General features: G+C 37.1%; 1 pseudogene; it reads left to right on the top strand.

Moving 5' to 3' along the window:
- Positions 1-2427: 2427 nt before the first annotated feature.
- LOC113898519 lies at positions 2428-3475 on the top strand (annotated as a pseudogene).
- Positions 3476-13849: the final 10374 nt, after the last annotated feature.

Raw genomic sequence — 13849 nt, forward strand, 5'->3', positions numbered from 1 at the left:
TATGCCTTCTAGGTTGGTCATAACTTTTCTTCCAAGGAGAAAGCATCTTTTAATTTAATGGAGCAGCCAACACCTGCAGTGATTTTGGAGTTCTTTTTCACTTTCTGCCATAAGGGTGGTGCCATCTGCATATCTGAGGTTATTGATATTTCTCCCAGCAATCTTGATTCCAGCTTGTTTCACCCAGTTCAGCATTTCTCATGTTGTACTCTGCATATGAGTTAAATAAGCAAAGTGACAATATACAACCTTGACATGCTCCTTTCCCAATTTGGAACCAGTCTGCTGTTTCATGTCCACTTCTAACTGTTGCTTCCTGACCTGCATACAGGTTTTCTCAGGAGGCAGATCAGGTGATCTGGTATTCCCATCTCTTTAAGAATTTTCCACAGAGTGTTGTGATCCACACAGTCAAAGGCTTTGTCATAGTCAATAAAGCAGAAGTAGATGTTTTTCTGGAACTTTCTTGCTTTTTTGATGACCTGATGGATGTTGGCAATTTGATCTCTGGTTCCTCTGCCTTTTCTAAATCCAGCTTGAACATCTGGAAGTTCACAGTTCACATATTGTTGAAGCCTATCTTGGAATATTTTGAGAATTAATCTGTTAGCTTGAGATGACTGCAATTGTGCAGTAGTTTGAGCGTTCTTTGGCATTTCCTTTTTTGGGATTGGAATGAAAACTGACATTTTCCAGTCCTGTGGCCACTGCTGAGTTTTACAACTTTGCTGGCATATTGAGGGCAGCACTTTCACAGCATTATCTCTTAGGATTTGAAATAGCTCAATTGGAATTCCATCACCTCCTCTAGCTTTGCTCATAGTGATGCTTCCTGAGGCCCACTTGACTTTGCCTTCCAGGATGTCTAGCTCCAGGTGAGTGATCACACCATCATGATTATCTGGATCATGAAGATTGTCTTTGTATAGTGCTTTTGTGTATCCTTGCTACCTCTTCTTAATATCTTCTGCTTCTCTTAGGGACCATTTTGTCCCTTATTGTGCTCATCTTTGCATGAAAATTTCCCTTGGTGTCTTTAATTTTCTTGAAGAGATCTCTAGTCTTTCCCATTCCATTGTTTTCCTCTATTTCTTTGCATTCATCACTGAGGAAAGCTTCCTTATTTATCCTTGCTATTCTTTGGAACTCTGCATAAATGGGTATATATTTTCCTTTCTCTTTTCCCTTTTCTTCCCTTTTCCTTTTCTCCTTTCACTTTTCTTCTTTTCATGGCTATTTGCAAGGCCTCCTTAGATAACCATTTTGACTTTTACATTGCTTCTTTTGGTAATGGTCTTGATCCCTGCATCCTATACAATGTCACAAGCCTCTGTCCATAGTTCTTCAGGCATTCTGACTATCAGATCTAATCCCTTGAATTTGCCTATTACTTCATGGCAAATAGATGGGGAAGAAGTGGAAACATTGGCAGATTTTATTTTCTTGGTTTTCAAAATCACTGTGACCATGACTGTAGCCACAAAATTAAAAGATACTTGTTCCTTGGAAGAAAAGCCATGACAAAACTAGACAGCACGTTAAAAACAGACATCAATTTACCAACCAAGGTCTATATAGTCAAAGGTACGCTTTTTCCAATAGTCATATATGGGTGTGACAGTTAAGCCACAAACAAAGTTGAGCACCAAAGAACTGATGTTTTCGATTTGTGGTGCTGGACAAAACTCTTGAGAGTCCATTGGACAGCAAGGAGATCAAGTTTGTCAATGTTAAAGGAAATCAACACTGAATATTCATTGGAAGACTGATGCTGAAGCTGAAGCTCCAATGTTTTGGCCACCTGATGCAAAGAGCTGACTTATTGGAAAAGACCACGATTTTGGGAAAGATTGAGGGATGGAGAAGAACTGGGCAATAAAGGATTAGAGAGTTGGACGGCAACACCGACTCAGTGGACATGAGTTTGAGCAAACTCAGGGGGATAGTGAAGGACAAAGGAGCCTGGTGTGCTGCAGTCCATGGGGTTGCAAAGAGTTGATCACGACTTAGCCACTGAACAACAAAATGCTCACCCTCAGTAGCACTTGCCTTCCATTTCTATTGAGTTACTATATCTAGCATTGTTTGCTCCCTCCATCGCCTCCCTATAGAGCTTCATACTCCCTGCTGCTCTAATGCCCCATGTTACAGGTCTTCAAGGTCTAACCTAAATTACATCAATAGTTCCCCCAAGCCGTCCAACTCAAGTGATACATACAATAACCAGTCCTTTGGGCAGACACAAGAAACATTCAAAACATTAGATAAAGTTTCCACTTTTTCCAGGAGCCAGTAACTGGGAGGTTTCCTTCTGATTGTGTTGTACTACACTGGGTCAGGGGATTGGTAAAGATGAGCACATGCAAAAAACAAAACAAAACAAAAAACTCTTTATCGTCAAAATCCTTCTTAATTATTTAGTGCTTCATGCTGCTCCTGGATGAGCCCACCAACTACCTGGACCTCAATGCTTGTGTGTGTTTAAAAAGAACTAAATGCTTTTAAGCACATCTAGGTCCTCATCTCCCATTCCCAGGACTTTCTCAATGATGTCTGTATCAACAACATTAAACACTTGTGGGTAATTGTGGTCAGTATGTGAGGACATGGCCGGAGGTGAAAGAGAATCAGATGAAGAGGTTTCACAGGGAGCAGAATCAAATTGCATACATGAAGAATTATACTGTTTGGCTCAGTCATGGCAATGCCAAGCTATTCAGCAGACACACGGCAAGGAGAAGACACTACAGAAAATGATGACATCAGGACTGACAGAGAGAGCTGTGAGTGACAAGACACTGTCATTTTATTTCTCACCATGTGGAATGATCCCTCCACCCATTATCATGGTGCAAAATGTCACTTCAAATAAACAAAAGACAGGACTTGCATCTTCAACAGTCTAAAATTACATGTCAGTTTTGACACATGAATGACTTTGGTGGGGCCTAATGGAACAGAGATGTCAACTCTTCTGAAGCTGATCAGTGGAGAGCTACTAATTGCAGACAGAATGTCCTGAAAACACTCTCATGTCAAGAGAGTACATTACCATCAGCATTTATAAGAGCAGGTGGACTTAGATCTTTTGCCTTTGGAGTACATGATGAATGCTATCCAGAGAACAAGGTGAAGAAAGAAATGAAGATGACTGTACAACTGGTCTCATTGGGAAACAGCAGGTCATCCCAGTCCAGAACCTATCTGATAGGCAGAAGTCTTGAGAGTGTCTGGCCTGGCAGAACCCCCACATGCTCTTCTTGGATGAACCTGGATATTGATACCATTTGAGGGTTGTGTGATGCTGATCAGTCATGGTTTCAAACTCCATCAGCAAGTTGCACAAGAATTGTAGTTCTGTGAAAAGTAGACAATCACCAGGTGGCCTAGAGACATCATGGTCTACAAGAAGAACCTCAAGTCCAAGCTGGTGGGCAAGGAGCCCCAGCTCACAAGGAGGACCCACAACATGTGACCCCTTGCCGGCCCCTTAGGCCAGGCTCCTGGGGTTGTACTCCTGCATTGCTGAAATACTATTCCCCAGCCCCTCCCCTGCCAACATTAGCCTTAGCTGCACTCTGATCTTATCTACAGCTGGACAATACCTGTCCATCTTCTGTCCTTCCAGATACATCTGTCCATGTCTGGGCTTGGCTGGCTGTTTGTGCCAGCTTTTTGCTGGTTCTGACTACAATGTAATTATTTAAGGGTGTAACTTTTAAACATGTGTGACATCTATAAAGCATCCCCCAGAAAAGAAAGAAAGATTAAAAAAAAAAGAAAAAAATCCAGTCAGAAAATGCTTGATAAGTGGTCTTGTATTCAAAAGCTTATCATCCAACATGTGAGATATAAAATTTTAGTTAACAAATATATACCTTCAAATATATTTTCTAAATGAGATATCTGTTTTTCCAATTAAAATTTCATATTGAGTATACTTTTTAAAAATAATTTTTAAAACATTTTTGAATTTTATAAATTTAAAATGTAAATATATTTTATTTAAACTTTAAACTTTTCATAAAGAATCATGTCTTTGATGTAAAGCTATTTTAGTTATAGCTGCACATATGACAATGTTAAAATAACATCCAGGAAATCAAGAAGCTATTTACTTGTCTTTTCATTTTAAACTTTTTAATGTCTAAATTTATACCTACATGATTTACTATATTCTGTGTTGATGGAGTTAACAAAACCCTTGTATGTTTGTAAAATTCAAAGAATCTACCTGCCAATGCAGGAGACTCAGGAAATGTTGGTTTGATCCCTGGGTCTGCAAGACCCCCTGGAGGAGGAAATGGCAACCCACCTGAGTATTCTTGGCTGGAAAATTCTATGGACAACGGAACCTGGAAGGCTCAGTCAGACATGACTGAGCACACACACATGCACAATTTTATACAGCTTTTCAAATATATTTTGAAATTATATACTTTCTTTAATTTATGAAAGAGCAGATGTATGATCTATCTTATTAATTACTAACTTTAGAATAGCATATGTTGATGCTAAAAGTAGCATTCTAAATTATATAACAGTTCCCTGGGTTGGGAAGATCCCCTGGAGAAGGGAACAGCTACACTCTCCAGGATTCTGGCATGGAGAATTCCATGGACTGTATAGTCCACAGGATTGAAAAGAGTGAGACACAACTGAGTGACTTTCACTTTTCTATTCCTCTCATTTTGCAAATGACAAAATTTGGTGCTCTGAGATAAACATGCTTGTCTCTGTTAGTGGAAGGAACAGGGGTACAGGAGTTGGAAGATGAGTGTAGAAATTAACTTAGAGCTAAAACCTGACTTTCAGTGAGGTGAATACCATCACCATTTCCAATTAGAAAGTAAAGATTTGTGAGAAAGATCAGAAACATAGTTTGTGTTTTTGTTTTTCTTTCTGTCAAACAACATTTCAAACCGCTGGAGTAGTCTACATTATTTTGTTTTTCAAACTACTGGAATAGCTTACATTGCTATGACTTCAGTATGAGAACAGCCAAGATACCAATTGGACTCAGAACAAGCAAAGACCAAACGCACATTAAAACTGCTCTATATTTATTACACTCCTAGTTAACTATCTTACCAATAAAATTATAATGAAAGTATCCAGGCAAATAATCATAAAGTAATTGAGGAATGAGAAACATTTAGTCTGGATAACTCCATTATCAGGTTGGTAGAAAATCTTGAGGGCTTGAAATAAAGAAGAGAACTGAGGCCAAAAACTGCATTTACTTTGTTTTGAAAGTGTAAACTATAGGAAAGATGTATTTTTTCATGTTTTTCCCATTTCACTCTAAATTAGTATTAGGTAAGGAATATTGCCATGTTTACATAGTTCCACCATTTTTTCTCAGATTGAAATACCAAATTGAGACATCAGAATGGAAAAACTAAACTTTGCCTCCTGGTGCTCATGATGATTTATCTCTCATTTATGATACAACACATTCTTCTTCTCAGTCCATCTTTCCAAGAACATTTTATGAAAATGTTGTTTAGATAAATATTCAAGATTTATGTTATGAGTATGTAAATGCTATTCAAAAATGCAACCACACAGCAAAACATGATTATTTATTTCCATGAAAAATGCTTATTTTCTTGGTACTAATAATTATCTTGCTTAATTTTATGTCTCTACCATAATTTCTATTCCAAACTCACTGACTACCTCACACTCCTCTGCTGCATTGAGATACATCAGTTCAGTTCAGTTGCTCAGTCATATTCAACTTTTCGTAACCCCATGGACTGTAGAAGGTCAAGCTTCCCTGTCCATCACCAACTCCCAGAGCTTGCCCAAACTCATATCCATCAAGTCAGTGATGCCATCCAACCATATCATCCTCTGTTGTCCCCTTCTCCCCCCTGCCTTCAATCTTTCCCAACATCAGAGTGTTTTCCAGAGTCAGTTCTTCACGTCACGTGGCCAAAGGATTGGAGCTTCAGCTTCAGCATCAGTCCTTCCAATTTATATTCAGAACTGATTTCCTTTAGGATTGATTGGTTTGATCTCCTTGCAGTCCAAGGGGCTCTCAAGAGTCTTCTCCAACACCAAAGCTCAAAGTATCAATTCTTCATTGTTCAGCTTTCTTTATGGTGCACCTCTCACATCCATGCATGACTACTGGAAAAACCATAGCCTTGACTAGACGGACCTTTGTCAGCAAAGTGATGTATCTGATTTTTAATATTCTGTCTAGGTTTTCCATAGCTTTTCTTCCAAAGAGCAAGTATCTTTTAATTTCATGGCTACAGTCACCATCTGAAGAAAATGTATAAAATTTATCTTCCTAATAAAACATCTCCCAAGTCATATAATCTGCTTCAAATTTAATGGATTATTTCACATATCCTATATACAGTTGTCATCCTAATTGGCCTGTCCTGGGAACTCCCTTTATCTCTTTATTCTGTTTATTTTATCTCTTTTTCTTTGTTTACCTCTTTTATTGCTGTGGCATTTTAATATTTATTTAATATATATTTGACTTCCTGGGTAGTTCAAATGGTAAATAATCTGCTTGCAATCCAGGAGACCTGTGTTCAATCCCTGAGTCAGGAAGATCCCCTGGATAAGGGCATAGCAACCCACTCCAGTATTCTTACCTGGAGAATTTCATGGACAGAGGAGCCTGGTGGGCTTCAGTTTATGGGGTCACATAGAGTCAGACATGACTGAGTGACTAATACAACAGCACAGCAGTAATACACATTATAAATTGCCTATTTAATATACATTACAGAGAGAATAATCTATGTTGTATTAATACAATTTCTCTATTATGTGTACAACACATTCTATATTAGACTAATAGTTTATATTATTTCTGTTAAATACACATACACAACAAAATAGTCCATTATGTATTTTCTTCTAAAAATCATTTCCAAATGCATGCTGTACTTTAACCTATATATCACTTTGGGCATATACATCATCCAATAATTTCCTAAAGAAACTGTCTCAAAGTTACTCTTGTGAGAGTCTATATGTCTTAAACTGTTTTTATTCTACCCTCACAGTTGATTGGTAGTTTGAGAAGAGGATCATAGTTTTAAAATAATGAAATATCGTAGAACAAAGGAATTGAAATTTTGACCCTGCTTCGGACACTGCAAATTGACCCATTAATGCTTTAAAAGGTAATGAAATATTTACTTTCCTTTCTTAAATGACCTATTTGACTGGAATATAGAATATGATGCAAGATAAAGAAAGGGATTTGTCACTGAGATCAGCTAGTAGGTTGTTTTGATAATCCAAGTGAGAGAGGGTAGTGTCCCTGGACTAAGGTAAAAACAGCGTTGGAAATCTAGGCATCAATTTTAAACTGGCTGAAGTAAAGCAATGAGGAATAAATGCTTTATCTGTATAGGAACTACTTTAACAATCACTGACCAGTGAAAAAGGGTTGGAGCTTGCTCTGCTTGTGGGGCACTTTTGCATTTAAGTAAACATAATTTTAAAACTTCATTCCAACAAATGCAGTTAGAGTGGGTTTACACTGTAGCTGACTTTGGTTTTGTGAATTTCCAAAGGGTCAGAAAATTCCTTGCGACTATACAGTTCTCTTCAAAATTGAATTACCCACTTCTCTGTAGCAGTGTGAAAGTGTCATTTGCTCAGTCACATCCAACTCTTTGTGACTCCATGAACTGTAGCCCATCAGCCTCCTCTGTCCATGGGATTCTCCAGGTAAGAATACTGGAGTGGGTTGCCTAAATTCATTTCAGTGTAGTACTTAGCCTTAAGATTAATAAACAGCAAGTTGAAAAACAGTTTTGTGTTATAGGATGGCAACTAAGTTCCTTTTCACAAGTAATCAATGTATCAGTAAGTTGGTGATTCTAAAAACGTGTTGCAAACCATCCTAAGGAGAATTGCCTATGGTGTTGGTTAAAAAGCAGAGACTTTTAATCCCCACCCCTGAAAGTATATACTAATATTGTCAGGAAGCATTTAACAGGAGGCTTCCTGTGTGCTGTTTTGGATCTGTCAGGAATTCTCTGTTCCTTATTAATTCCTGAATATTTAGGAATTAAGAGGAGAGGCAAGCCTCTCCAGGGACTGAGGAATCCAGGCATTTCCTTCCTTAGTTTTTCTATACAGTGATAAGTACCCTCTTCCTTTTTATGAACCATGTGGTAAAAGTGGCTATTTACAACTCTCTCTTTCATATGGATGACTTCATGTTTTCTTGATAACTTGTAAGTTTTGATTTTATCTCTGCTGAAAATAGGTATCTTGTAAGACAGTATGAATACCTACACAATGTTGAATAAAACATCTTTGCTCCATCAAAGCTCTGGTCCCCATATCTTTCTCTCTCTCTCTCTCCCTCTCTCCCTCCCTCTCTTTTTCAAGCTGATCTCCTGGAGCACAGAGGCTCTCTGAGTTCCCTTTCCTGCCCGGGCTTCTAAGACCCTCTTGAGAAGGTTCTCTGTGTGTTCACCTCATCAAGAGGGCGCCTGAGGCCTTCGTGAACAGAGCAAGCCCCGTGCAGGGGCTTTATTGGCTTTCTGTGTAAACCAAGGAATATCAGCCTCTTTCTTATCATCGACTCTGGACCACCAGGTTCCAGTCCATTAAAGGACCTCAACATAATATAGTCTGATGGTTGACCCCAGGAATCTACATTTTAAAAAAGCTCTCCTGGACTGTTATGTACTGTAAATTTTGAGAACCACTGGGAATGTTTGGTAAGAAGCTAATACCTTCATTTGGAATAATTCAGGTTGATTTTGAAGTTGGATACAGGGATAATACACAATGAAACAGCATTGTTAATGAATGATCATTTCAATTTGATATTTGAGAGGCTAACCTTTTGGCACGAATCTACAAATGAATATTACAGCTGTTGTGTAGTTTTAATGGCATGGAATTAATGTCCTAGAAGCATAACAAATCCGGGCTAACCTGATAATTACTGAGGTGAAACAATAAAATCATAAAAAAATACCACTGTCTGAAGGAAATGGCAACCCACTCCAGTATTCTTGCCTGGAGAATCCCATGGACAGAGGAGCCTGGTGGGCTGCAGTCCACGGGGTCACAAAGAGTCAGACATGACTGAACGACTTCACTTTCTCTTTCATGATCAACACAAGTTACTGCCAGGACATAATTAAATTATGAAACGGTACTTTCTCTTTCAAAAGCAGAAAATGCATTTGAAGAATTATTGCATGACACCTTCCAATTTATAGTTAGGGTTTACAGATATTTTTAAAACTCTGCATCATTTATTGCTATTGTGAACAAGTTCTGGCATGACTTAAGGAGAGGTCTTGCATTCAGATAATACAGATGTTTGTATCAGGGAGTTAATAAACAAACCATTAATAAGTAATCCAGCAGTATAATGAAACCGTCATCTAACAAAAGTGACACAGTACATTGCTGGCTGTAGCAAGTAATTAAAATGAAACAAGTTTGTTACATTTAGGATAATAAAAGGAAATAACTACAAGCAGCTGAGAAGGCTTTTTGTTTGAAAAACCAGGAGCTTTCTGGTTGTGTTTTTCATCTGCATTACAATGCTTTCCTCCCTCGTGACCTTTCGACATCTTGCACTTTTAAAATGCATCATTTTTAAATGTTTCAATTGGGTAGTGGAGCAATGATGCCTTCATTTATTCTGCAATGATGTTTGCATTTTTCCTGTAGGATTATATTTAATTCTTCTCTTATACATTGATAATTCACCATATGATTTGGCAAAAGTAAAGCTTCCTTCAACCTCAAGCCAATAAAATGCAGCTGTCGTCTAGCGGCTTTGTCCCTGGATCATATTTCACTTTCATTAGAATTAGCTTGTGCAGGAAGAAAAGTGAAGGTACAGAATTCAGTAAACCATTTAAAATCATTCAGTACCTTTCTTTTTTTTTTTCCTTTATTTCATACTTATTTCATTTCCTTATTTCATCCTTATTTCATGATCTTCCTATTGGCAGTACAAAGGGAAGTTTTTCCACTCCCAAACAGTATTTCCTCCTTCACTTAATGAAAGATATAAGCCAGAAATATTGCAGACTTAAAAGGGAAACGTTGGTAGTCTGGCAAAGAAGTCTTAACTTCTAGTAGAACCAAAAACAAAGCTGGAGACAAGTTAAGGTTGAGAACTGAGTGGCTTTTCCTGGTTCCTTGAGTCAAACAGTGTGACTTCCTCATTTGCTTCCATTTCTAATCCTGAGAACTCCAGGTATACCCAAGATCAAAAAAAATAATAATAATAATAATAATAAAGAAAAAAAAAAAAAAACACCACATTCCAAAATCAAATAAATGATTTCCTGATTATCTGGGTCTCTGTTCCTCTCCACTAACATGTATAATCAAGAGCTGATGATGCCATATATGATAAGTAATTCTTTGATGAAAAATTTGATACTTAATTTCTTATAGGAGTTTCATTTTTGTTTTTGCAAGGTTTAGTTCTGACAAGCCTATTTCTGAAGAATGCCATTTAGTCTTCTGGGTTTTCATTTGAAATACTTTTAGCCATTTAAGAAAAAGGAAGCCAAAGTCATGTTTCAGGGGAGAAAAAAAGAATCCAACCAGCAGTAACAGCTTAATCCAGGCTGGACAGCAGAATGCATGAACTCTGGCTGTTGAAATAACAATTTAGCAATCCTAAACTAGACTCCCATCAAAATGAAGCTTTCACTCATTCTCTGGCCCCTCACTGTACTCTTTTATCTTTCATATAGCTTTTATAATGCACTTATCAAACTAGTCATTAAATTCACATTTGTATGCTGACCATGAAGTGTTTGGGCTTCCAAGATGGTCAAAATGAACTGCTTTGAAGCTAATAATCTGCTGAATTAGCTGCCTTCTTTCATGGTATTCCAGAACAAACAGATCCCCTTTAAAGAAGTCTCCACTCTTGTTTCAAGTGGTTCGAGTCGGTTATTCTTACATAAAGATGTTAGGGTTCTTCCAAGAGAAGTTCAAAGAGAAATTTAGGAATAAACTGTTAAGCAGATTAAAAGGACTTTGAATATAATGATCATGTCACTGAGTAAAAGATGAGGTTAAAATTGGCCATCACTTTACGGTGTAATCAGTTATGTGTTTTTCCTTAACTTGCATAGGAAGTCTCAAGTTAGCCCTAAGTTTTAGAAAGGAATGTCATCACTGGGACAAATATCAGAGTAGTAATAGTCATTGAGCGCTTAGTCTACCACATGGGTCAGGAAGGTCCCCTGCAGAAGGAAATGGCAACCCATTCCAGTACTCTTGCCCGGAAAATCCCATAGACGGAGGAGCCTGGTAGGCTACTGTCCATGGGGTCACAAAGAGTTGGACATGACTGAACGACTTCACTTTTCTTTACCGTCTGAGCCATAGGGAAGCCTGCTGTAGTACAGTGCAGAAAAATCCAAACAAACTTTAAGATGGACCTACACATTTGACTTTGTTATTCTCTAAAGACCATCTTTTTATTTTATTTATTTATTCTTTTTATCTTTTTAATATGTCCTTAAATGTTTCAGCATAATAATGTATTATCTATTATATTTACTATAATGATTAAGAGGAACTAGTAAGATAAGTCACATAAGGTGCTTGGGACATAGTAAAATCATAATAAAAGCTATGCATGCTAAGTCACTTCAGTCATGTCCAACTCTGTGTGACCCCATAGACGGCAGCCCACCAGGCTCCCCCGTCCCTGGGATTCTCCAGGCAAGAATACTGGAGTGGGTTGCCATTTCCTTCTCCAATGCATGAAAGTGAAAAGTGAAAGTGAAGTCGCTCAGTCGTGTCCGACTCTTCGCGACCTCATGGACTGCAGGCACCAGACTCCTCCGTCCATGGGATTTTCCAGGCAAGAGTACTGGAGTGGGGTGCCATTGCCCTCTCTGAAAGCTATGCATATTATACCCCATAACACATACTATTTGATATACACTAAATATTTTTGTAACAATGGAAATAATGTGTATGAATCACATCCTAATGCCTTCACATAGCAGTCGCAAGTAAATACTGTCATTCTGTATGCATAAATTACCAATAATTATCTGTGCCTATAAGTGAGGTGCAAAACTGGAATCCAATGCACCTAATAGTTGTGATATTTTGTAGAATATATAGAAATATTTACCTTTGAAAGGAAAGAAACTATATTTGCTTTATTCATATAAACATATAATGTTATAGTCATCTTTAAAACTGAATTAGCTTATTCTCATATACACAAAAATACTCTATAATTTATGACACCACATGAAGATCTTTATTTTCAAACATCTAGCCAGATGCACTGCAAATAACATGATTAGGGTTGAACAATTTGTTCTCAAGGAGTCATAATTTCTTGAAAGCTCTGTTAACCTTTCCAAGCCACTAGGGTGTCATTTAGTATAATGAGTGCTAGTTTCATAAGTGGTGTCCCAGTGACCCAAAAGATTTCTCCCAACTTCTAAAAGTGCTCCTTAGTCTCCATGGTACAGTTTACACAGTGGAAAAATATGATTTATTATCTCACAAACATACATTACAGGCAAAGAACTTAATAATTTCAACATTTTTTATGCTTAAACTGGGTAACAATAAAAGGAGTGTTTCTAAAAATAAAGTGAAAGTCACATGTAGAAAGTCAATTATTATGATCCAATATTTTCTCTTTTACTGAATTTTGTTTAAAAAATTCTTCTACAATCCAATTTTAGGACTCCTTTTAAGATGTAAATGAGTATCAGAAGGGAGGGGCTATCTCAGGCTAATTTCCTTAGCGCACTCACAATGATGATTTTCATCTTCTCCTATTGCTCTCCAAGGCCCTTTTCTGGTTCTTCAAACTGATGTTTTGCTCTTTTCAAGCTTGAATGACAATTGGAACATATTTTTTAGCTCAATGAATTTGTATCTAGGCAAGTTCCTAATTGCCTTATATAAACAGTTTCTTCAATTTTTCTGTAAAAAATATTCTTATACAAATCACTGCCTTTACAAAGAATAAAATTTAGATTTCTCTGAATGATAGGGAAAATGAGTAATGGAATGAATATCATATTATATGCAATATATTCCCATAACACTGCAGATATATCATTTTTACTTCTCCCTTGTGCATCATAAATATGAGTATACGATTTAAGAAAGAGAGGAAATCACTTATTTCTATTTCTCACTCCTAATCTGAGGTCAGAAATCCTTTTTAATAGTTATAATCATGTCTGAAACCACTATTTTAGAGATGGAAGGTTAGTTATTATGTTGAGAATTTCAACTTAAAATGTGGGATATTTCCACAAAGAGTATTAATGAATGATGAAGCAAGAATGTGTTGAACTTTGTGAAAATAAGTGGGAGAGTGCTGGGCAGAAGTTTCTCTTTTTACTTAAGTCCCATAAACATTTTTCTTTTTACAAATTTATGTAGAAAATTTTGGTTGCAGAATCAAATTCATTATGACCTATTTTCATCTTAGTTATGTCAAAAGAAAAATATGAATTCTACTACAGGAAATAAGGTAGTATATTCCCAACTTTAATGCACCTGCAGAAGTCACATGGACCCTCTTATCAAAGTGTAGATTCTGAGTTTGAGTTTGTTACGTTTTGAGTAGGGCCTCAGATTCTGTGTTTCTAAGAAGCTATTAGGGAATGCTACTATGCCTGATAAATGGACCACATTTTGAGTAGCAAGGGAATAGAAAATAGAGTTATTCCTTTTTTAGCAGTTAGATTTTCAGAGATGCCTGAGGAGTTACATGATTAATGTCTACATATCAATGTAGTTCTTTAATTTAACTGAAAACCAAAGAGTAACCTAGTGCAGAGAAACGATTATAGAATGGCAATTCTGATACCATAATAAC

This window comes from Bos indicus x Bos taurus, chromosome 1 (genome assembly GCF_003369695.1).
Source record: "Bos indicus x Bos taurus breed Angus x Brahman F1 hybrid chromosome 1, Bos_hybrid_MaternalHap_v2.0, whole genome shotgun sequence".
Taxonomy (NCBI): Eukaryota; Metazoa; Chordata; class Mammalia; order Artiodactyla; family Bovidae; genus Bos; species Bos indicus x Bos taurus.